Raw genomic sequence first — 22191 nt, 5'->3', positions numbered from 1 at the left:
GCTCGCCAGCTCCTTGAGTACCCTGGGGTGTAGATTGTCAGGGCCGGCTGACTTGAAGATATCCAGCTTCTCACGATGTTCCTTCATGAGGTCAGCATTGATGGAGGGCAGGGGATCTCCCTCACCTGGACCTCCCTGTCCTGTAGCGGGCATGGGCATCCCATGGGACTGATGGAAGACTGACGCAAAGTACCCATTTAATAGGTTGGCTTTTTTCTGGGTGTCAGTTGTCAGTTGCCACATCTGGTTCAGCAGGGGTCCAACGTTGCCCTTGCTTTTTTTCCAGCTCCCCACATATCTGAAAAAGGACTTCTTATTGTCCTTGATGCTTGAAGTTAGTTGGAGTTCAGTTGCAGCCTTGGCTTTCCTGGTTTGCTCCCTTCAGGACTGGACCAGTGCAGAATTATCCTCCTTGGAGGTGAATCCTTTCCTCCATCCTTTGTAGGCCTTTCTTTTTAGCCTCAGGAGGTCTGCTAGGTCCCTGGAGAGCCATGGGGGCTGCTGTACCCTCTTGCTGCCTTTCCTCCGAGATGGAATAGCCTTAGCTTGTGCACTGAGGAGCAACCACTCTTCTTGAACTCCCCTCTCCCTGGGGTCATGGTCCCTTAGGGCCTGACTGACAAGCCTCTTGAGCTTGTCAGTGTCGGCTTTCCTGAAGTCAAGGACTTCCATGTTGCTGACTGACTTGCCAGCTTTACAGAGGATGGTGAAGGTGATCAGCTTGTGGTCGCTGTCACCCAGCTTCCCATTGATCACTAGGTTACTGATTAGGTCATATCCTGTAGCCAGTACCAATTCAAGCAGTGCTTTGCCTCTCATTGGCCCATAGACTTCTTGAATCAGGTAGCGGTCATCCACACACAAGAGGAAGCTTTGCGACTGCCTGGATTTTGCTGAGTGATCCTCCCACAAGATGTCCAGGTAATTGAAGTCACTCATGACAACCTGGAGCATGCAGCCTCAGCCAGTTTCTGGGCAAACTCCTGGTTAAGCTCAGGACTTCGCGTGGGAGGTCTGTAGCAGACTCCCACTGTTGTGTCCCCTGTGCCATGTTCCCCACAGATTTTAAACCAGAGGGTCTCCAGTTGTCTGCCCTGGTTGCCAATTTCAGCTTGCAGGGACATGTAGCTTTCCTTAACATAGAGAGCTACACCCCTGCCCCTTTTATCTACATGATGCCTCCTGTACAGGGTATAGCCATCTATACCTGAGGTCCAGTCATGGGTGGAGTCCCACCAGGTCTCCGTTATTCCTATGATATCATAATTATTTGCACTGAGCAGGAGGACGAGCTCCTCCTGCTTATTCCCCAAGCTCCTGGCATTTGTGTACAGGCAGGCAAGTGTCCCCTTGGATTGTACCAGGGCTGGGGCAAGGGTGGGCTCCCTTAAATGCCTTGGTCCACTGACTTTGCAAGGGTTGCTCAGCGGGCCAGCAGTGGCGGTAGTCCCCCTGTTCCCCAACGGGCTTTAGTTTACCAGTTCTACTCTGATTAATCAGATTATGCACAATTAATATGGTCAGCTCTGCACAAGACTGATTTTACATAGCAAGGGCATTATACTTACAGATGAAAACTGACACAGAGGACAATATGAGTGTTAAAGTGAACTGGAACCCCCCAAAAATGCTGTGAAAGCAGCAAGCAGGCTCCATAGATAGCTTATCTTTTATTCCTTTTTGAGAGGCATATATTAGATTAAGGATTTTAAAGAATTTTAAAATATAAGAAATGACAAATGTTGCTTAAGCATTAAAAGAAATAGTCTTGATTGGAGTTTAAAATACTAAATACTATTACTTTGTCCACAGAACACCCAAACCCTGAAAACACTTACCAATCACCCAGGCACTATATTTAATATGTAATGCCTATCTCATGTTTTAATTAATTATTTATTCCCATCAGTTATTCAGACTATTCCTGTATTTAACCTATGACCTATTAGGTAGAGCTCAAATCTGTTTTGGTTCTAGGTTGTTTGTCTACTGTGTTGTCAGGTTAGGGTTGTGTAAAGAAATATTTTTTAAAACTTTTAATTAAGCTATCCAGCTTTTTATATGTTATTATAAAGATTCTGGAGCAACACCTTAGTTTCTCACAAATTCATAATTGTCACACTCTCTGCAGTGTCTTAAACAGGTTCTCATGAGATAATATAAAACTATGAGGGATTAATTTAATCTAAGATAACAAAAGTGGATTAAAATCTGTTAAAATCAGATTGTCAAGGTGTAATATTCATATTGTCAAGGTATAATTCTAATAGTGCACAATCTCTGTCCCTTTGGTTATCCGATCACATCATTCTGACCTTATAGTACTGCTACATCATTGTAGTCACTAGAGCATGTTACTGTTGCAAACACTTTCTATTATCGATGCTATTCAACACAATGTTCTCAGTTAGGTATTTTAGCATTTATTTTTGCATTATTCCTGGTTACATAGTATCACCTTTAAAAATTAGTTGTGGATGCTAAAATAAAGGTAGTTCAGTTCCTGTGTTATGCTGTGTGGGAAGTCAGGAAATAAACAAGGGTAACATCAGAGCCTTGCTAAATCAAATAAGGCAGCTGACAACCAACACACAGAAAAATTCTAATCTCCTCAATGATTACTTTGTGTTGGTTTTCCACCAGCCCAATGGGATCACTTGGCCTGACAGGACACAGGACTACCAGGGTAAGGGCAATTATACACCTCTAATTGGCAAAGATGTGGTGAGGGAACAGCTTGAGAGGCTGAACATCCACAAGTCAGCTGGCCCAAATGGAATGCACCCAAGAGTGCTAAAAAAGTTGGCTGACAGCATAGCATAACCAATAGCGAGGATATTTGAGAACTTGTGGCACTTGGGAGAGGTTTCTGAAAATTGGAAGAGGACCAGTGCGGTGCTTATCTTTTAGAAAGGAAGGAAGGAAGATCCAGGGAACTACAGGCCAATCAGTTTGACCTCAATCCCTGGAAAGATCTGGGAAAAAATCGTCAAAGAAACCATCAACAACAGGCTAATGGAAGCAGTGTTCTGAGAGATAGCCAACATGGCTTCATTGCAGGTAGGTCTTGCCTGACCAACCTCATTGCCTTCTATGACCAGGTGACACATCACCTGGACAGAAGAGAAGAGGTTGATGTCATATATTTAGATTTCAAAAAAACCTTTGACTTGGTCTCCCATGATGTCCTCATGGTAAAATTGGGAAAGTGTGGCCTCAACAACCTTGTGGTCCTATGGCTGGGGAACTGGCTCCATGACCCAGAGAGTGACAGTCAATGGAACTAAGTCAACATGGCACATGGTGACCAGTGGCATCCCCCAGGGCTTAGTACTCAGACCAGTACTCTTTAATATATTTATAAATGATCTGGATTCGGGTGGCAGAAACAGACTGGCTAAATTCACAGTCTATACCAAATTCTGATGAAGTGCAGTCATGATAGAGGATAGACTGGCAATTCAGACTGACCTGGACAGGCTTTCAAGGTGGGCAGATCAAAACCTGATGACAATCAACATGCAGAAATGAAAGGTGCCTCACTTCAGGAGGAAAAACCCCATATCATACTTATAGGCTCGGTAGTGCTACATTCACTAGCACCATGCCTGAAAGAGACTTGGGGGTCATGACTGACCATAAGATGAACATGAGCCACCAATATGATGCCACAGCTGTCAGAGAAATAAAACTCTGCCTTTCATCTACCGATGCATCTCAAGCAAGACCCGGGAACTCATCCCCTTGCTTTACTCTGCCTTGCTGAGGCTGTAGCTGGAGTACTGCATTCAGTTCTGGGCATGACACTTTAGGAAGGATGTGGAGAAGCTTGAGAGAGTATAGAGGACAGTCACATGCATGAGGAGAAGTCAAGAGAATAGGTCTTATGAGGAGAGCCTGAGAGGGATGGGACTGTTCAACAACAAGTTCATATGAGGTTTTAAGTATAAGTTGAAGTTCTTGAATCCCAGAAGCCAATTAATTGGATAAACTATATATTGTAATACTTTCATCTTCCAACATGGAAAGAGTAGATAGATGGTCCCTAGTCAATACATGGAAAAGATACAGATGAGGTAGGGGATTTGTAGATCACTGGGCAGTAGCCAGGTGTTATGAATTTCATTCTACCATAAGAATGATGATTGACTACTTTGGTTTCTTTTGTCATGGCAGGTGATTCCTTTCAAACCAAATTAGAGGTGCAGAAGGGTTAAGCTACTAGTTTTCACTTGTAAGATGCCTTACCAGCTGAATGTAAACTACAAGGAAAGTACAAACCCTTCTCTTTGTGAGGATTTCCACTGGGGAAATATTTTTTGACTGTAGGAGAATGAAAAATTAAAGGGGAAGTTCAGAAAGCTTTTGGATAGGCTAAGGCCATGGACAGGCATCCATTTTTGCTGGTAAGAATGCCTTTGAAATTCATACCTGTAGAAAAATAGCTTTGGAGCAGGAGTGTACATGAGTTCCAGTCCCTTGGCTGGAGAGCTACATGGGTGAGCTCTTCAGCCACAGAACATTAGAGGGCTGCCCTCTGGACCACCTTGGCCCTTAGTGGAGCCCATTATTTGACAGCCTGTCCTTTCCCCTGTCTGGGAAGGGGACAGGCCATTAATAGGCACCCCCCTGGCTTTTAAATTGCCATGTGTACAGCTCAGACCAGATGGACTGTACACAGGGTGATTTAAAGCTGGACACATGGTGAACTGAGGTTGGGGACAGTTTTCCCAACCCTTGTTCCCTGCTAAACAGAAACTCTCCTTACTTTAGTAATTGGCCCCATGAGCTATGAAATCATAGAATTGTAGAAAGTTAGGGCTGGACTTAGGAGGTCATCTAGTCCAACCCCCTGCTCAAAGCAGGACCATCACCAACTAGATCATCCCTGCCAAAGCTTTGTCCTGCTAGGTTTTGAAAGCTTCCAAGAATGGAGCTTTTACAACCTGTTCCAGTGTTTTACTACCCTCCTGGTGATAACATTCTGCCCAATATCTAACCTAAGCTTCCCTTGTGACAACTTGAGACTCCTTGTTTTGTCATTACATTCTATGTAATCTGCTGCATATTTATTTCTCAACATGTGCTGTCCAGCCAGGTGACCAAGGTAAAGCCTGCAGGGCAAAATGTTGTAAAGCCTGTAGGGCCAGAAACTGGCCTCAGTTCCTGGTCCCTCTCTCAGCTTTGAGATCATCAGACTGGTCCAGGAGGGGACTGAGGCAGTGAAGCAAAACTCAGACTGGAGACCCTTGTCTGGGGACCAGGTGGGGAGCTTTTCCCATTTGCTCCTGTCCCCTCAGGGACCAGGCAGGGAGGGGACTGAAACTCACCCCAGCAGGGCTGTCTCCAGTCTGGGGAAGAATGGAGGCAATTGGCCTGCTGCTCCACTCTCCTTCCAGCCCAGATCTGGAGAGAAGTATATAAGCATTCATTCATACAAGAAAGTTTATCTGGCAAGGGAGATTTTCCAGGTTGGCACCTGGAATATCTTGCTTCCAGAAGGGACGTATTTCTTCTGGGAGAAATTAAATGAACGTTTGCATGCTCATAGTTTCTGCCAGGAAAGCATCCATTTCCCCAGTAGAAACGCAGCACCTGTACTTGGCCTAGGGCACAACAGTGCTCTAAGTGGGCTTAGAAGTGTCCTCTTAAGTTATAACATTTGGGAACTAAACTCTCTGTAATAACTGTTAACAGGCTTAGAGAGTTGCATTATATTTAATAAGCACATACAGGCAAAGCATATATATCACTGAAGTGTTGCATTTTTTGTTTGTTTTAATGAAGAAGTCCAGAACAAATTAAAATATACTCCACTGAATATTTTCTTCTCCATCTGGTTTGTGTAGTTATTGATTGAATGAAGCCCAACACAGTCCAATGGTGTTTCTGGCAGCAGCATCTTATCTCCAACATCATCAGTGCATATGTTTTGCATCAGAAGGGACATTATTGGATTGCTTCAGTATAGCTATTCAAGCCTGTAACAATCTTTATCTCTATGCATAAATGAAATTTAGTTTATTTTCAGCTTACTTTGCAGACAGCTAACTAGAGCATCTTCAAAATTCTTGAAGTTCTATTGCACTGATATTTCAGACAAGCTAAACTGAAAGTTGAAAGGTATTTTAAGACTCTGTTACCTAACCTTGTAATGAATTAAATATGAATGTCTCATTATGTTTAACTAAGCAGAGAAATGTTGTTAAAAACAAAACAAACCCCACATCACATTATATATCATGAACACTGGGTTAATAGAGGTAATAAGACCAAGGGTTTTCTTTGCATATACAAGACACTGCTGACAGATGCTGGTTTGAGAGTAGGATGCCCTGCCATCCCTTTTCATCATTACTACAGCTTCTGTCAACATGCTTCAAAGTGTAAAGATATGCTAATGATTGGCTGGATGGCATTCATGTGAGTTGCTGTTTCTTTCTTGGTGCCCTGCATATTCATCATCCTCTGTCCCCTGCCTGTATATCTGTCTATTTTATAACATTGGCCAGTGCATGTTAACTGAGTTACAGAACACACTTTTACACGTGCTCCGATGTGTTCTGACTAGAACGTGTCAGAGCAGACTCAATTAGTCGAGTTTGCTGGAGCGCTCTAATCAGAATGCTTCGGTGTGCTGCAGTCTCATGTATTCAGCGTCCCCACATTTCAAAATGGTGGCAGGGGTGCTTTCCCTAAAGTGTGTCAAACAAGCTTTAGTTAAAACACCCCCATGGCCATTTTGAAATGCAGGATGCTAAATACATGAGGAGCTGCCTGCGTTTTAATCAGGAGCCACTCTAATTAAGATGTGCCCCTCCCCACCCTGGAGTACATATATAGACACCTAGAGAGACCAAACTTGCAGATAACATTTAACTCATGTTAGCACAAAATAATAGCTATCCTGAAAGCAGCAAGGTGAAAAGATAGAGGTTGTTCTTCGGGAATTATGGACTAATGTCCATTAAGAGAGAAAAGTGAATGTACTTAAATCTCATTGCCGTGCCCCTTTCAGCTTTTCACTTATATGCTACATCTTCCAAATGAATCACCATTGTACCATTGACTCTCTCAGTAGGGAACTCCAAATCGGAAAAAAAAAAAAAAACAACAAAAAACTGTTCAGAAGAGTCCTGCTACCGGCTGCTATACAACATTTAGGGGGAGTTTCAAAAAGCATCTTTAAGAAATGAGCATATCTAGAACTAGTGGAAGTTTAAGTGGCTTTCCTAAAATATTGATGCATAACTTGTTGGTAGGTTAAGGTGACATCTTTTTTTCTTACCATCATCTCTCCCTCTCCATCTAGCTCTTTGGAGGCTGTTAGAAAAATGTCCTACTAACTGTGCTATCCATCTCCAAATACTTCTCAAACCTGCTAAATATCTGACTTTCAACATTTTAGCATCCATTGCCAGTATTAAAATGCATAGCTTAAGGGGGCATAAACTCATTAACAAAACAATATAAAATATGCAAGACAGTATATAAAGCAGGGATATTGTTTCATTTCTCTCTGTCCCCCCATTTAGTCAAGTCCATTCTATTCAAGAGTTGACAATTTGTGCACATTGCTCCTTTGCCAAATGGGGGACGAGCCATTGAAGAGAGAGTGTCTGTCATTGATAAGCCCATACAATTACAATAGTTTTCCCCCCCTTGATGGCAATATGGCAAATTGCATGGAACTCTGTCACATTTACTAAGCAATGCATAGAAGTGCAATGTAATCAAAGAGAAATATGGGTAAAAACCAGTGCCAGACAATATTAACGTTGTCAGTGCTACTGTTACTCCTACTGAGAAGACAAAACCTATTTAATCCCTCTGAAAGCACTACTGAAGTTGTGTTGCAGCATCTGTCCTTACTAAAGAAGGAGCAAAGAAACTTGTTACAATGTCTAAGCCCTATCAGACTTAGGTTGCTGGGCTTGATGTACAGCTGAAAAAGGAAAAAAAAAAATGTATTACTGTGCTGAATTTTCTACATTTTATTTTTTTCACATTGTATAGCTTCTAAGCTGAAGAGGGAGAAAAGGCAGAAGTTGGTATTCAAACTCCAAAGGGATTTGTGGGCACAATGTATGCCTTCAATATTCTAATGCCTATAGCAGATGCTTTGGACATTTTTATCACCAACAAGTTTAATGCTGGTTGATAAACACTGCACAGCCAAGAATTTAGGTAAGTTTTTGAATAAGAATATCATGAGAATGGCTCATAACAATCCTACATGTCACAGACACTTTGACTGGTACCAAACAGGGTCTGGGATGTCAAAACACCCCGATCCTATTCAGCCCTCAAGGTGTTTCTAGTGACACATGAAAGCTTTCAGGGTGGTGGAATGGAATTATTGTCTTACTATATCCCTTCTATTTCCTAGATGATAGGATTAGGTCCAGTCTTAACCTGGAGTGGGCTAAAGAAATCCCTGTCTTCCTTACTGATATAATTCTAATTATTTGTCATGAAAGGCAAGGTTCTTTCTTCAACACACAACATAACCCATATGTATCATAGGGAGGTGCATGCAGGGAAAGCCTGTAGAATCACACATTTCTCTCTGCATGCAGATTTGGGAACAATTGATCATACCTTGATACTGCTTGAAATGTACCCTTTCTAAAAGACTGCAGTCTGTTTTTTTGGATTTTTTTCCCTGGTGTGACAGAATCACCATGGCAATAACCCTCCCTATATTATAATTGTAAGATCTGTATTATTAAGGGGCCCTCCCCATGATCCATTTAGAACCAGTAGTGGTTTGAAGAATAGTGCTAGTTAGTTAGAATTCAGGCACTGCATAAAGCAGACTTCTGAGTGATTTCTGAACTAGGAGTAAAACATTTCCTACATGAAAGTAATTAAAAGGGCTTGGCAGAGCTGAAACTCTCTGGACACATGGAAGACAAATGGAGAAGGTTTTTTAAGAAAAATTCATTTTGTAGCTGCAAGCAATGCGTGCCAGCAAAAAAGAAGACAATAGGAAGGTAGTTTTTTTTTTCTTCATAGTCTAGTTCTGAAGCACCTGGTATTTCTAGTAGTTTTCAGTGAACTGGGATAAGAGGCTATGAAATTTAATTAGAGAACTGTGAGGGCTTGCTTTGCTGAGAATGAAACCCAGTGTTATGTTTTAAATATGGAATACAGAAGGGCAGTGAAAAATAGAGGAGTTTGACTGATCTAAGCCAAAAGAGTCCATCTTTGCCAATGGGGCAAATAGGGCATGTCTACACATGCATTTTTTCTGAGGTCAGTTTACTTGTGAGTAAATGCTCTCAGGCAGGCATTTACACATGCAAGGATGTGGAAGCAGATTTACTGCTCCCACTTTCTGTGGCCCTGCAATGGGCCCTTGCTGCCATCTGGGGGAGCTCAAGGCTCCAGCCACAGTTGCAAGCAGCTGGTAGCCATCTTGAAAAGATGGAGCAGAAAGTCGGGGGGGGGGGCAGACATTGACAGGGGGTGCTCCACCCTGTCCAGGCAGACCCCAGCTACAGTTTCCCATGGGGAGAGGAAGGAGGGAATAAGCTCTCTCCGTGCCCCCTTTGCCTTAGAGGGCCATGGTGGGATGGCGTCTGGCCATGCCCCTGCCCTTGTTGCCAGAGTGGCAAGGGGAAGAAGGGTGGACACTGACAGGGGCTGCTTTGCACCAGCCAGGCAGACCCCAACTATGGTCTCTTGTGGCAAGAGAGGATGGAGAGGGGAATAAACCCCCTCCCTGCCCCCATCACCTCAGGGGGCTATGCCAGGCCAGTGTCTCCCCATGCCCGCCACCTCTGCTCCAGCTAGAGAGCAGAGGGGCAGGACCAGCCCTGCTCTCTGGAACAGACAGCATAGCCCAGCCCAGGGCTGCAGTTTGACTTCAATCAGTTAAGTCTGATAATTGGTCATTTTAAAATTGGTTTATAGGCACTGAACTTCTGTTCTATTAGAGGTTTAAACCAGTTTCGGATCACTTACACCGGTTAATGTGTAACTTCTCTCCCCAGCCTTAGAGTATATAATGGAGCTGAAAAAGCTCAACCATCCTACAATTTATGCACCTAAAAAAGGTCTTTTGCTGCTATAAGGCAGAAGTTAAAAGTGGAACTAGGTGGGTTTTATTGCACCAGGGAAAAACAGAGGGAGTAAAAAAATAACTAGAAAGGGTATTCTTAGTAGCCATTATAGGGGGAAAAGGACAGATCTATTTGTTTTTGTCTATTAGGCAATTGTCAATCCTCTGGATTGTGGTGTATGCTTAAGAGTCCTAGTCAGATGCCCGATGAATCCACTTGTGGATGATGAGCCCAATTTGAGAGTGACACAACTTGTTACAAGTTTCACAGATCCTTGTGTTGTCCGAGTTGGAATCCAAGTTTACAGCCCCCTGCTTCCTTTTTTCTTACTTTGCTTCCATCCTCTGCATCAAAGCTGTTCAACTTGTGCTGCACGAAGTGCCAGGTGTTCCCTCTAGCAACACTGCTGCTGAACAACTTCATATAATTTTTTGACACATTATGGTACTGCCATAGAGGGCAACCCAACTTTCTAGAGCTGTCTTGAATCTTGCTGTACAAAATATTCTTGGGGATACAGTCTCTTCTCATTTTCTTGATGTGGCTAAGCCATCATAACTGCCTCTTATTGGTAGTGGTTTCTAAGAGTGTCTGCCAGTCCTGTGCACTCTTGCACCACTCTGTCTTCCTACTTTATTTTCAGGATTTTACATAGGCATCTCATGTGGAAGTTGTTCAGTCTCCTGATTTGCCTAGCTTATGTAGTCCATCTTTATGGACCATAAACCAAGGATGACAGCACACATGTCTTGTAGATTAGCATCTTCAGCTTAGTTTGATACATTGTTATTGATATTCCATGCACATTTTTGTTATAGCCAAAAATTCGTAGCTGTTTTTCCAATTCTATTAGTCAATTCAGTCTGAAGGTCAGTATTCTTGCTGATCATAGAACCCAAGTAGCAAAAGCTGTTGATGACATCAAGAAATTTACCCTCCAGAGTGGTGTCTCCCACCCCTTGGCACATGACCACACTCTTCTTGAGATTAATTATAAACCCAAAGCTCTTGCATGTTACAGAAAATCTACCCAAGAGATTTTGCAGGGAAGATTCACTGTGGGCAATCACAAGAGTCATTGCAGGGAAGATTCCTGTGCACTTTCTGGAAAGAGGAAATCTCTCAGGACCAGCTCTTTCACCTTGTTTTTCAGTCTAAATCTTGTGAAGTACAGATTCCAAAAAAATTAATAAAGATATAAAAAGGAGATGTCTATCCACTACCTCAAAGAGGAGAGATTCTGGGAGAAATGGCTGATGTCTATTATTTGAAGCATCAACAGGGTTCTAGGAAGTACCCTTAGTGAAACATGGTGTTTTTTTGACCACCTTCAGCACCATTTTGAGAGATGCTTTTTCCTCTGTCTGCCATTTAGACTGCACTCAGAATGTCTGGTGTTTCACAGGAAAGCGCAACACATTTTTGGGTGACATACAGCTTACTTAGTTTCATATAAATGATCTGTTTCGGAGAAAAATCATGGTGATGATGAAAGCCTCCAAACAGTTTTGAAGAGAGCCTTTCAAACCCATCAGCAAGAAGTCCAAGTTACATAGAATACAAATGTGATGAGTTAAAGACCAAGAGGTCCACATGAAAGTATGGGTCTCCTCAGACTTACTGAATGTTGTGTGTTAATTGTTGCAGCTATATTTGACTAAGGAAGGAAATTTTGGGTAGGTTCATCTTTAAGAGGCTGTCCCTGACAGTGGTTGTTGTATTGGATAGAGTTTCATAGTATGCATTGCTGACAACCTAGTCTATGGATCATGTTAGTTTTCTCAGCTTGAATGATTCTTGCAGCAAAAATCCTGAATGCTTGCCCTTTTGGCCAGCTATTGCCTGGGGCCTGTTTAAGTGATTAAACTGATGATTTAGCTAAAACATTTAAGAAGATGCAAAAAATATCTATATTGCTCAGTCGTCAATGCATTTTTCTTAATCTTATACATGTCATGGTAAGGTGAAATTTCCATTTATGTCAATTACTTTTGCACATCTCTAAAAAGTAGAAGCTTTTGCTGTAGCAAAATGAAATGTTTCATTAGTGAAAACATGTAGTTAACTTAAGTGTTTCAGTTTTCAAAAGATCTATCATTGAACATGCATGATATGAAAGCTGGTATAGCATCTGCTGAAAAAGTATATACTTAAGATATGATATTTAAAGGAAAAGGCAGCCAGCTGTTAAAAGATTTTCAGAGTTGAGTAAGCAGAAGAAAAACATTCAGAATTAAGTTATCATTCTACAAAGACTTCTCTAATTTTTAGCATAGATGTTTCAGTAAGGAAGACCTCCTCCTTTCTATTTCTAGCTCTTTCATTGATTTGCTACAACCTTGATCAAATGATGTATTCTTTCTGTTGAGAGAATACTGCAAAAATGTCTGTTCAGGGAAAAACTAAAGCAACTTTGTGTCCCGTTTCAATCCCTTTTATGCTATTTTTTTAAGAGTAATCTAGAGCAGTGGTTCTCAGCCTTTTCTGTACCAGGACCCATCTGTAAACACTGAAGGCCTCCAGTGTGTGGGGCAGGGGGTGGGTATGTGGGAGGTATGGGGGACCCCTCCCATGCAAAAACTGTGACAGCCTGCAAGAGAAAAGCTGCAGTTTCCCATGTTTTTCTCCTTTAAACAAAAATTCATTTGTAAAGTTTGTTGATCCATTTTTAAAGTTTGTTCATGACCCTTTCATATATTCTTGTGACCCACTTTTGGGTTGTGACCCACAGGTTAAAAAAATGGTGATCTAGAGAATAGTTGCCATTTTTATTTTAAATGAATTGTTTTAATTAACTAAGTATTACAAAATAAGCTGTGGAGGAGGGCACAGATTAAGGTTTTCAGAGCTAAAAAACAAACTTTACTGGTGTAATCAAACTTGTGTTACAAATTTTGTAAAGGGTAGTGAAGCTGTAATAGCAGGAGATTTTTTTGAAAATGTCATATTTTAGCAGAAATGTTCTCTTCTTTCACTGTGTCCTTAAAATTTGCATTTTAACACTCTGTATATTTGGAACCGGAAGAATGGTATTTTATTTTGAAGATAAAAAAATAAAACAAAACAAAAAAAACACATTAGATTCCTTTTGGCCCCATCCTCTAGTTGGTTACTGTGAACCTTGGCCCTAACCTCTAGTGTATCTACTACTACCCCCAGCTTGGTGTCATCCGCAAACTTGCTGAGGGTGCACTTTAAGACATCTTCAGGCCGTTGATGAAGACATTGAACAAAACTGGCCCCAGGATGAACACCTGGGGCACTCCACTTGATACTGGCTGCCAACTAGACATTGAGCCATTACTTATTTCTCTCTGAGCCCAATGCTTCAAGCCATTTTCTGTCTACCTTACAACCCATTCATTTGTCGCATACTTTCTTAGCTTGCCTGCAAGAATGTTGTGGGAGACCACAACAAAAGCCTTGCTAAAATCAAGGTGGACTACATCCGTCAGTCACCCCGCATCTACAGAGCCAGCCATCTCAGCACAGAAGGCAATCAGGCTGGCTGAGCATGATTTGACCCTGGTGAATCCATGCTGACTGTTCCTGATCACCATTTTCCCCTCCAAGTGCTTAGAAATTGATTCCTTGAAGACTTGTACGTGATTTTTTCATGGGACTGAAGTGAGGCTGACCGGTCCATAGTTCCTGGATCCTCCCTTTTCCCTTTCTAAAGTATGGGCACTATGTTTGCCCTTTTCCAATCATCTGGGACCTGCCCTGATTGCTATGAGTTTTAAAAGATGATGGCCAGTGGCTCTGCAATCACATCAGCCAGCTCCCTCAGCACCCTCGGGTGCATCCCATCTGGCCCCATGGACTTGTACGTGTCCAGCTTTTCTAAGTAGTCCCTAACCTGTTCTTTCACCAGTGAGGGCTTCTCACCTCCTCCCCAAACTGTGCTGCCCGGTGTAGTAGTCTGGGAGCTGACCTTGCCTATGAAGACTGAGGCAAAAAAGGCATTAAGCACTTCAGCCTTACTGCATCCTCTGTCACAAAGTTGCCTCCTCTATTCAGTAAGGGACCCACACTTTCCCTGATCCTCCTCTTGCTACCAACATACGTGTAGAAACACTTCTTTTTATCCTTCACATCCCTTCTTAACTACAACTACAATTGCGCTGTGGCCTTCCTGACTTCATCCCTGCAACCCCAAGCAGTGTTCTTATACTCCTTCCTAGTTGTTTGTTCAAGCTTCCACTTCTTATAAGCTTCCTTTTTGTGATTTATTTTACTGAAAGGTTCCCAGCTAAGCTAAGCTGGTCTTCTGCCATACTTGCTAGTCTTCCAGCACATTGGGATGGTTTGTTCTTGCACTCTCAGTAAGGCTTCTTTAAAGTACAGCCAGATCTCTTAGACTCCTCTCCTCCTCAGATTGGCTTTCAGGGAGATCCTTCCCTGAGTGAGTCAGGGTCTGCTTTTCTGAAGTCCAGGGTCCTTACTCTGCTGCTCTCCATCTTTCCTTTCCTCAGGATCCTGAACTTAAGCATGGTCACTGCCACCCAAGTTGCCATCCACTACTACATTTCCCACCAATTTATCCTTGTTTATGAGTAGGAGGTCAAGAAGAGAATGGCGCCAACACTTGCAATAGGAAGTTGTCCCCAACATCTCTAAAAACTACCTGTATTGCTTGTTGACTGCTGTATTGCCCTTCCAGCAAATGTTAGGGTGATTGAAGTCCTCCATGAGAACCAGGGCCTGTGACTGGGAAACTTCCACTAGCTATTTGAAAGAGGCCTCATCTACCATTTCCTCCTGGTCTGGTGGTCTATAGTAGACCCCCACCACAACATCAGCCTTGTTGCTCTCCCCTAACCCAGAGACACTCAACAGCCTATCTCTAGTTTCATACTGTAACTTTAAGCAGTCATATGGCTCTTTTACATAAAGTGCAACTCCTCCCCCTCTTCTCCCCTCCCTGCCCTTCCTGAACAGTTTGTACCCATCTGTGACAGTGCTCCAGTCATGCGAGCTCCCACCAAGTCTCTGTTATTTCAGTCACGTCATAGTTCTGTGACTGTGCGAGGACTTCCAGTTCTCCCTGCTTGTTCCCCAGGCTCTATGCATTTGTGTACAGGCACCTGAGGTAACTAGTTGATTGCACCTGAGGTAACTAGTTGATTGCCCTGATTTCTCAGGAAGTATGACAGCTCCCCTCTTACCTCAGGCATTTGGTCTCCATCCCCCAGCAAACCTAGTTTAAAGCCCTTCTCACTAGGTTAGTGAACCAGTCTGCGAAGATGCTCTTCCCTCTCTTTGTCAGGTGGACCCTATCTCTTCCCTGAAAGCCTTCTTCTTGAAAGAACATCCCATGGTCAAAGAAGCCAAAGCCCTGCTGGCGACAGCACCATCACAGCCAGGTACTGATTTGCAGGATGCATCTGCTTTTGCCCAGGCCCTTTCCCTTAATGAGAAGGATTGGCAAGAACACAACTTGAGCCCCAGACCACCTCACCCTTGCACCCAGAGCCCTGTAGTCAATTTTGATATGCTTAGGGTTAAGCATCATTGGTACCCCATGGATAAGCAGCATGGGGTAGTCGTCGGAGGGCTGAATGAGCCTCAGTAGGGAGGGACATCTCAGATCTGGGCTCCAGACAAGCAGCAGATTTCCTGAGAAAGCAGGTCAGCGGATGGCTCCCTCTGTCCCCCACAGAGGGGAGTCTCCAACTACAACCAGTCATTGCTGCTTCTTGGTGGCAGTCATCTCATTCCCTCCCACCTTGGTGAGGCCTGGCCTGTCTTCCTCCACCAATGGAATGTGCTCCTCCCTCTCTGTTGCTAGGGCTGCATATTTGTTCTCCAGATGAACCACTGCAGGTGAAGGTGAAGATCTCTTCTTGCTCCCAGAAGTCACAAGCCTTTCATGACTTCTCTCTTCTCTAGTGCTGCCTCTAGCATTACTTCTTCCACAGTCCTGGAGGTCTTCTCCAGTATCAAATCAATGAGAGGATGCTTTGGAGCCCTGCCACTTCCTCCTGTAGTTCTCTTTCTTGCCTATTCCCTGAGAGACACCATCTGGAGGCACCATTCACATGGCAGCCACCCCCTGACCTAGCTGTCACCGGAAGAAATCTGCAAGCCACAGTCCCCACTACACCAAACATGGACGTGGATGGAAGCATATATGGAGAGTGTTCCTGCCTGGACAGAAACCTCACAGGTGCAAGCAAAGGCAGTGACAGCAGCTCTGGCATTACAACGTCATCCAGCCATTTCCCTGGGTCTCTTAATCTGCCTTCTCTCTCTTACTGCCCTTCTTCCAAGCGCACCTTCCCTACGCAACTCAGCTTGGCACTGGCCTGTTTATTGTGCATTGACCACAAAGGGTTCCTTTTTTCCCCTGCTTCCTCACACCAAGCTGAAAGGCTTGCTTCTCAAAAAGTATCTGTGTGTGTGGGGTGGGGGCATGAACTGTCCAGGAAACTGGCCTGCAAACTGTTTACCCTGTTTGCAGCCTCTGCTCATTGGCTTCCTGGTCACTGGTTCCCTGGTCACCTGGGGAATCTCCTTTTATACCCTGCTGGGCTGGATCGGCTCCATCCCCCTCATTAGGGCTTCTGTCAGGCCCAGGCTGCAATCTCTCAGCAATCAGCAGTTACCCAGTTAGCAACACTCCCAGCTTCTCCCAAATGCACACAGCCCTTCAAACAAACACTCAGCAAACCAAAGGCACAGGCGGTTCTGGATCTGTTACCATCCCTAGGCAGGAACTGGTGCCTGATGCCTGGCTTCTCTTCCTCTTCCTCCTCTTGGCCACAGCAGCTGCCTGCAAACTGCTTACCCTGCTTGCAGCCCCTGGTGGCTGGTTCCCTGGTCACTGGCTCCTGGGTCATCTGGGGAGTCTCGTTTTATACCTTCTTTTATATGATTAGTGTTATGGAGCAGCTTCCTTATGAGAAGTTAAAGAGGCTAAGTCTGTTCAGCTTAGAACAGAGATGCTTGAGGGAGGCATGATAAGGGTTTACAAAATACTAAATGGCAAAGAGAAAGGAAATAGGGATTTATTATTTGCTGGCTAAGAACAGACATTTGTCTGTAAAATAATTTAGCATAGCCATAAAAAGAGGGTGGAAAAATTGTCTCTCCACTATAGTAGGAAAAAAACCCCAAAACATTCATTCAGAAGTACAACTGAGCACCAGTAACATTTTAACTCAGTACAGCGCAGTAAAAGATAGTACTCCAGCTCAAGGCAACAGTAAGGAGCCATTGGTTTAGTTCATAAAATTTGTCTCCTGCAGCCTTTTAACATGTTGTTGAAAGTAGTTCTTTGGGCTCCTCCCCAGGTAGTGCATGCCTCATTTTTTCCAACAGCTAGAGTGGTGGGAAAGGATGATACTCTGCCAGAAATTCTAATCCTCAAATATACTGTAGTTTTGTCAGTCATAATGTTGAGAAAGAAGCAGTTGTTGCAGTAACTCAGCATATTGTGACTAGAGCTGTCTAGAAAGTGAAACAGTCCCTGTTTTTGCTGTTTTTGTTATGATAATGTTAGGATTATAGGAAGTGATTATGGTTTTTGAGGATGAGGGTGAGGGGTAAGGGTTTACCTTCACCCCTGACCCCCTGTTCATACTGGCATGCAATATGAAAAGTGATAATGCTTGAAGCTTGACAGATGACTTTTCCCTTTGCATGTTATCTTTCCTGTGGGTACGGAGAACACCTCCTATTATTAGATTGAAAGATGGTTCTTAAATGTGGACATGGCTTTCCTGACTAGAGCACCATGCATAGTAAAGACAATGTCACTCCTCACATGACTTCAACCTTGGCGTAGGATGCAATTCCTTACTAGTGGGAATAGCTAAGTATAGAAAGTCTGCCCAGGAGAAGTGTCAGACTCTGCCATGTGGAGTATTAAAGCCAACGTTGGATATCTTTCTGGGAGAATCTAAGTATGCCTGATTTCCTTGTGGATCTGCTCCATAGTTAGGGACATTAAAAGTGTCACGGTCTCCAGTCCCAGAACAAATGTGGTGGGTGGATCTGCCCTAGGGCTTGGTTCCCTGGGAGCCAAATGCAGATGCTCCATAAAATTAATAAGAATTTGACCACTGCTGTGAACAGTGAAACTATAACAAGAACACCATTTTTACAGTTACTGAATATTATTGAAGCTCATGCATCAAGGTTTTGGATTGTTATCTATAGGTGTAAGATAGTAATACCTTTCTTTCTTTTCTGCCCCCCTGAGTTCTCCTTCAATACAGTACACCAGAGTTCCGTGTTTGTGCCACAAGTTGTGGCCACAACTCTATAGATACCAGGGCCACCACCAGGATTTGAACACAGACCTTTGGCAAACTCCTCTAGCCCCCTCCCCCCAAACAAACAAACAAACAAACAAACAGGATTCTACCATTAAGAAAGAGTCCTGTAACATTGGTATGTAGGCTTTTCCAGGGTCAGCCAACAAAGGGAAACATGATCTAAGTAAATTGATTATATGTTCATGACTCTCCACATCATACAGTAATAGAATTCTTACATTTCTTTCTCTTCAAGTTGGTTGTGTAATGTGAAAGACCACATATAGGAACACTTTTATGCCCAGGAAGTATCCTATCAGCGGGTAATGAATAAATACATTCTGTTAGTAGCTGAAGCTGTACACATAGATGGCTGCAACTGAATTCCTTATTATTCAAACTAAAATAATGTGCTTGTAAACTCCATCCTTGCCTTTGTTTAAATTGTTCCTTGCAGTTTACTGAAAGCAATTTCCTGACTATAGTGTAACTAAACTCTATTCTAAATTGAGTGAAAATAAAGTGTAAAAAATAAATATCTGTGCAGTCTGAAGGTATGAATTGTGCTTATTTTGTTTGGTGCTAAAATTGTAAGAGTCAGAGCTTAGTGAGCTCTGTACAACACCATGACTGGTAACTGTTTTGCTCTGTGGGATGTGTTTTTGATAGGTGGCTTTTTTCCTATTAAGTGCAATAGTGTGAAAATGCTGATAGTGTTAAAGAACACATCCTCACATTTTTTGGCTTTTCTCTTTTATCTAGCTGGTTCTGTTACATAGGGAGCCTTCCCTCAGAAAATGACCCTTTTTTTCTATTTTCTCACAGTAATATGTACTTACTGCCAATAATATGTATGTGCCCACTGTCCTATTTAGTTCTTTATGTCAGCACAGCAAGATGAATATAGAATTCAAGAAGTAATGAGGTTACATTTTTCATGTACACCTGACTGTCCACTCTGGTATGAGTGTTCTGCTGATAGCATGGTAGCCTATCCTGCCAATGTGAGCTCTTAACAGGGTGTGCAACTGTGAAAAGGAGTGCTTTAGTTACAGCACTACGGGTAGTATCAGTTTAATTCAGTCCAAACCTGTAGGTGGTTTGCTATGGCTCACCACACAGCCATTAATGGTATCATTTTAGCACTGTAAGTGGTTGCATTTAAACTCAGGACAACACTGTGAACAGTAGTACTTTTATCTTGTTCAAAAGACAGTCTAATGTAGCCATTCCAGTTAAGCATGTGATTTAGATGAATCAGAAGCAAGATAGGTAGGGAAAGTATATCCAATCACCAAGTGAAGGGTGCATCAAATGAAAGAGATCATGGAAGCTTAACCAGGAGTGATTAAAATTGCTTTAAAAAGTATGCTAGATCAGGCTGTGGTCTGAGAATGAGCACACATGACTGCAGCACAATCGTCCTGATGCAATTTCAGGTAGTACTTCACTAAATAATGGATGAAGAGAGTTAAAGACACTAAGCAAAAACTCTAAAACAAGAAATAGGAAGAATGGAAGTGTGAAGAATCAATGGGATGTAGAAGTGAGCAGCTTTTGCCCAATGGTTAATTTATTCCAAATTAGTATTAAGCAAGGAGTATCATTTGTCTGCGCTAAATATAGTCATGTAAAAGCTGGACAGACTGAAGCTCTGTGTCCCCTTTGTATACACATGTGGATGTGGCAGGCTGGGCACTTCATGTGCCTTCCACTTTATAGGGTCAGGCACCCTGCTGAGCCACCGGCAGGTGGGAGGCAGGGCTACTTGCAGAGTCAGCTGACCCAGAGGGCTGGCAAGTGAGGCTAGTCCTGATTGAGGGAGTCACCTGAATGGGAGAGGGTTGGGTTTGAACAGGGTATAAGCCCAGACCCTGAGAAGTAGGACTAGTAGTAACATGTTGAGAGCTGGTGAAGGAACATCACCCAGTAGGAAGGCTGCTGCTCCTGGATGCTAGCCTGGAGAATAACATCTGGAGGTTCAGGAAACAACTAAGGGGATGGAGGAGGTTCCTGGGGACCCAGTGTGGAGATCCAGAGCCCTGAGAAGAGGGCTCAGTGCCTGGGGACTTTGGAGAGGCCAAATGAACCTAGAGAGAGGGGATCTAGGGGGAGCCTAGAGAGGGATGAGCAAGATCTGGCGGACCTAAAGACCAGTCCTGGGTAAGACCTGAAACTGCACTCAAATGGGGCTGGTTAACATGGTGGGGCTGCCTGTGGCAGAGCAGCCTCCCTGAAATGCCACACATGGGCCACTCTAGGGAAAGGCAAGGATGGGATGTTGAAAAGCCTTGGCTCCCACTGCCTTGTGGGTTACCCCATGGCAGGGGGAAGGCTAGGGAAGCACACCCTGACAGAAAAGCACTTAGCAAGGAAGACCATGTGGACCATGTGGGCCCAGCATCCCAGTGAGGAACCAGGGCAGACCAGGACCACATGGATTCAGTGGTCCAATGAGGGGTGGGAGAATAGAGTACAGGACCAGACAAGTCCGAGGGCATGAGGCTATAGTGAGGCCCAGCTAGTGGGACCAGAAGGGTCCAGCAGCCCAGCAAGAGGCTGGGAATAGAGTGAAGGACCGGATGGGTCCAAAGGCCTGGGGAATGACTGGGAAAGTAGAGAACTAAAAGGGTCCAGGACAAGGGGCCAAAAGGGGATTGCAGCCTAGAGAGGGGCTGAGAGGGAGGCTGAGGAGCCTGGTAACACAAGGAGTGTTTGTGCAAGACTGAGAGGTCTGAGGACCCAGAGAGGGGCTTGAGGAGAGACTGAGGGGTCCGGCAACCTGAGCGGGTCCAAAAGGGAGACCGAGGGGTCTGGTAGTTCCGGAAGGAGCTTTGTGGAGAGACTGAGAGGTCTGAGGCCTGGAGTGGGGCTGAGAAAGGCAGAGGGGTTGAAAGGCCCAGAGAGGAGCTGCATCAGTAATTGTTAGAACATCTGTAAGACTGCCCTCTGTAAGGCATGGGGCATGGTGTAAGGGAGGTACAGAGCCATGCAATCAGCCCATAAGGCCAGGACCACAGTGTGTGTGGTCGCTGTAGTAAGGCCAGGGCAGTGTCCTGCACTCTGAATAACTAACATCAAGGCGTGGTGGGTAAGAGCTGGGTAGACTGCCCATTAAGCAGGGTATCTAAAAAAGAAAAAAAAAATTGGGGTGGGTACCCTGTGACAGTGCATATAATAGAAATTTCTTTATATACAGATATTTTTTGAGATGTAACAAGTGAAATTTAAGTGCCTATTTTACATAGAACTTAGACTCCTTAGTCACTTCTAATAATGGGAATTAAGAGCAAATATCTTTGAAAATTGGGCCTTGTCTGCTATTTGAAAAAAAATATATGCCTATATCTTTTTTTCTCCTCGTTTGTATTTTGTATTCATATCTTACATGAAAAAAGCGATAACTTTACAAAATAATATGGTATGTCTTCTGGTTATGACAAGTGATAGTTATGCTAACTCATAGTTAAGGTAAAATGCTGAAAACAAGCTTAGGAAGAGCAGGTCTTGCTGGCTTCTGTATGACTCAAAGAAATATAAAAAGTAAAAAGCTATTAATGAGCAGAAAAGCTCATACAAAAAAGGAGTGAAAGGGACAAAGTAAAATGAATGAGGGCAGGTGCTGAGATAGAAGAACTGAAGATGCCAGGTAGATGAACTAGGCAAAGAGACAAATAGAAATGGATATCTGGAGAGAAACAGAGATGAGCACTGGCATGGAAACGTGGGTAAGTTAGGTACGAATAAGAGCACTGCATTGTTTCTTTGCAGCAACCTACAGCAGTGTAATTAGCACAAAGTGTTGCTACCTTGGCCTGGCAGTTTTACTAAGTTGGGCTGACTGCTAAAAAATCAGAAAGTGT

At 43.5% G+C, this 22191-nt stretch overlaps 1 protein-coding gene and 1 long non-coding RNA gene across 4 annotated transcripts in view; one reads left to right on the top strand and one right to left on the bottom strand.

The window, feature by feature from the left end:
• Window positions 1-22191, top strand: part of CNTN5 (contactin 5) — a 983906-nt gene that overhangs the window by 297587 nt on the left and 664128 nt on the right. The gene's annotated exons all lie outside the window — the stretch shown is intronic.
• On the bottom strand, window positions 9904-13908 carry LOC109306747. The gene is made up of 3 exons (XR_002100098.1): window positions 13898-13908; window positions 12564-12567; window positions 9904-9999 (listed from the first exon to the last, which is right to left on the bottom strand). It is a non-coding gene; the product is annotated as an uncharacterized LOC109306747 (long non-coding RNA).

Source organism: Crocodylus porosus, unplaced genomic scaffold (genome assembly GCF_001723895.1).
Source record: "Crocodylus porosus isolate Cpor-Errol unplaced genomic scaffold, CroPor_comp1, whole genome shotgun sequence".
Lineage (NCBI taxonomy): Eukaryota > Metazoa > Chordata > Crocodylia > Crocodylidae > Crocodylus > Crocodylus porosus.
Note: the sequence above shows the minus strand (reverse complement) of the source record. Positions and strands in the feature narration are given on the sequence as shown.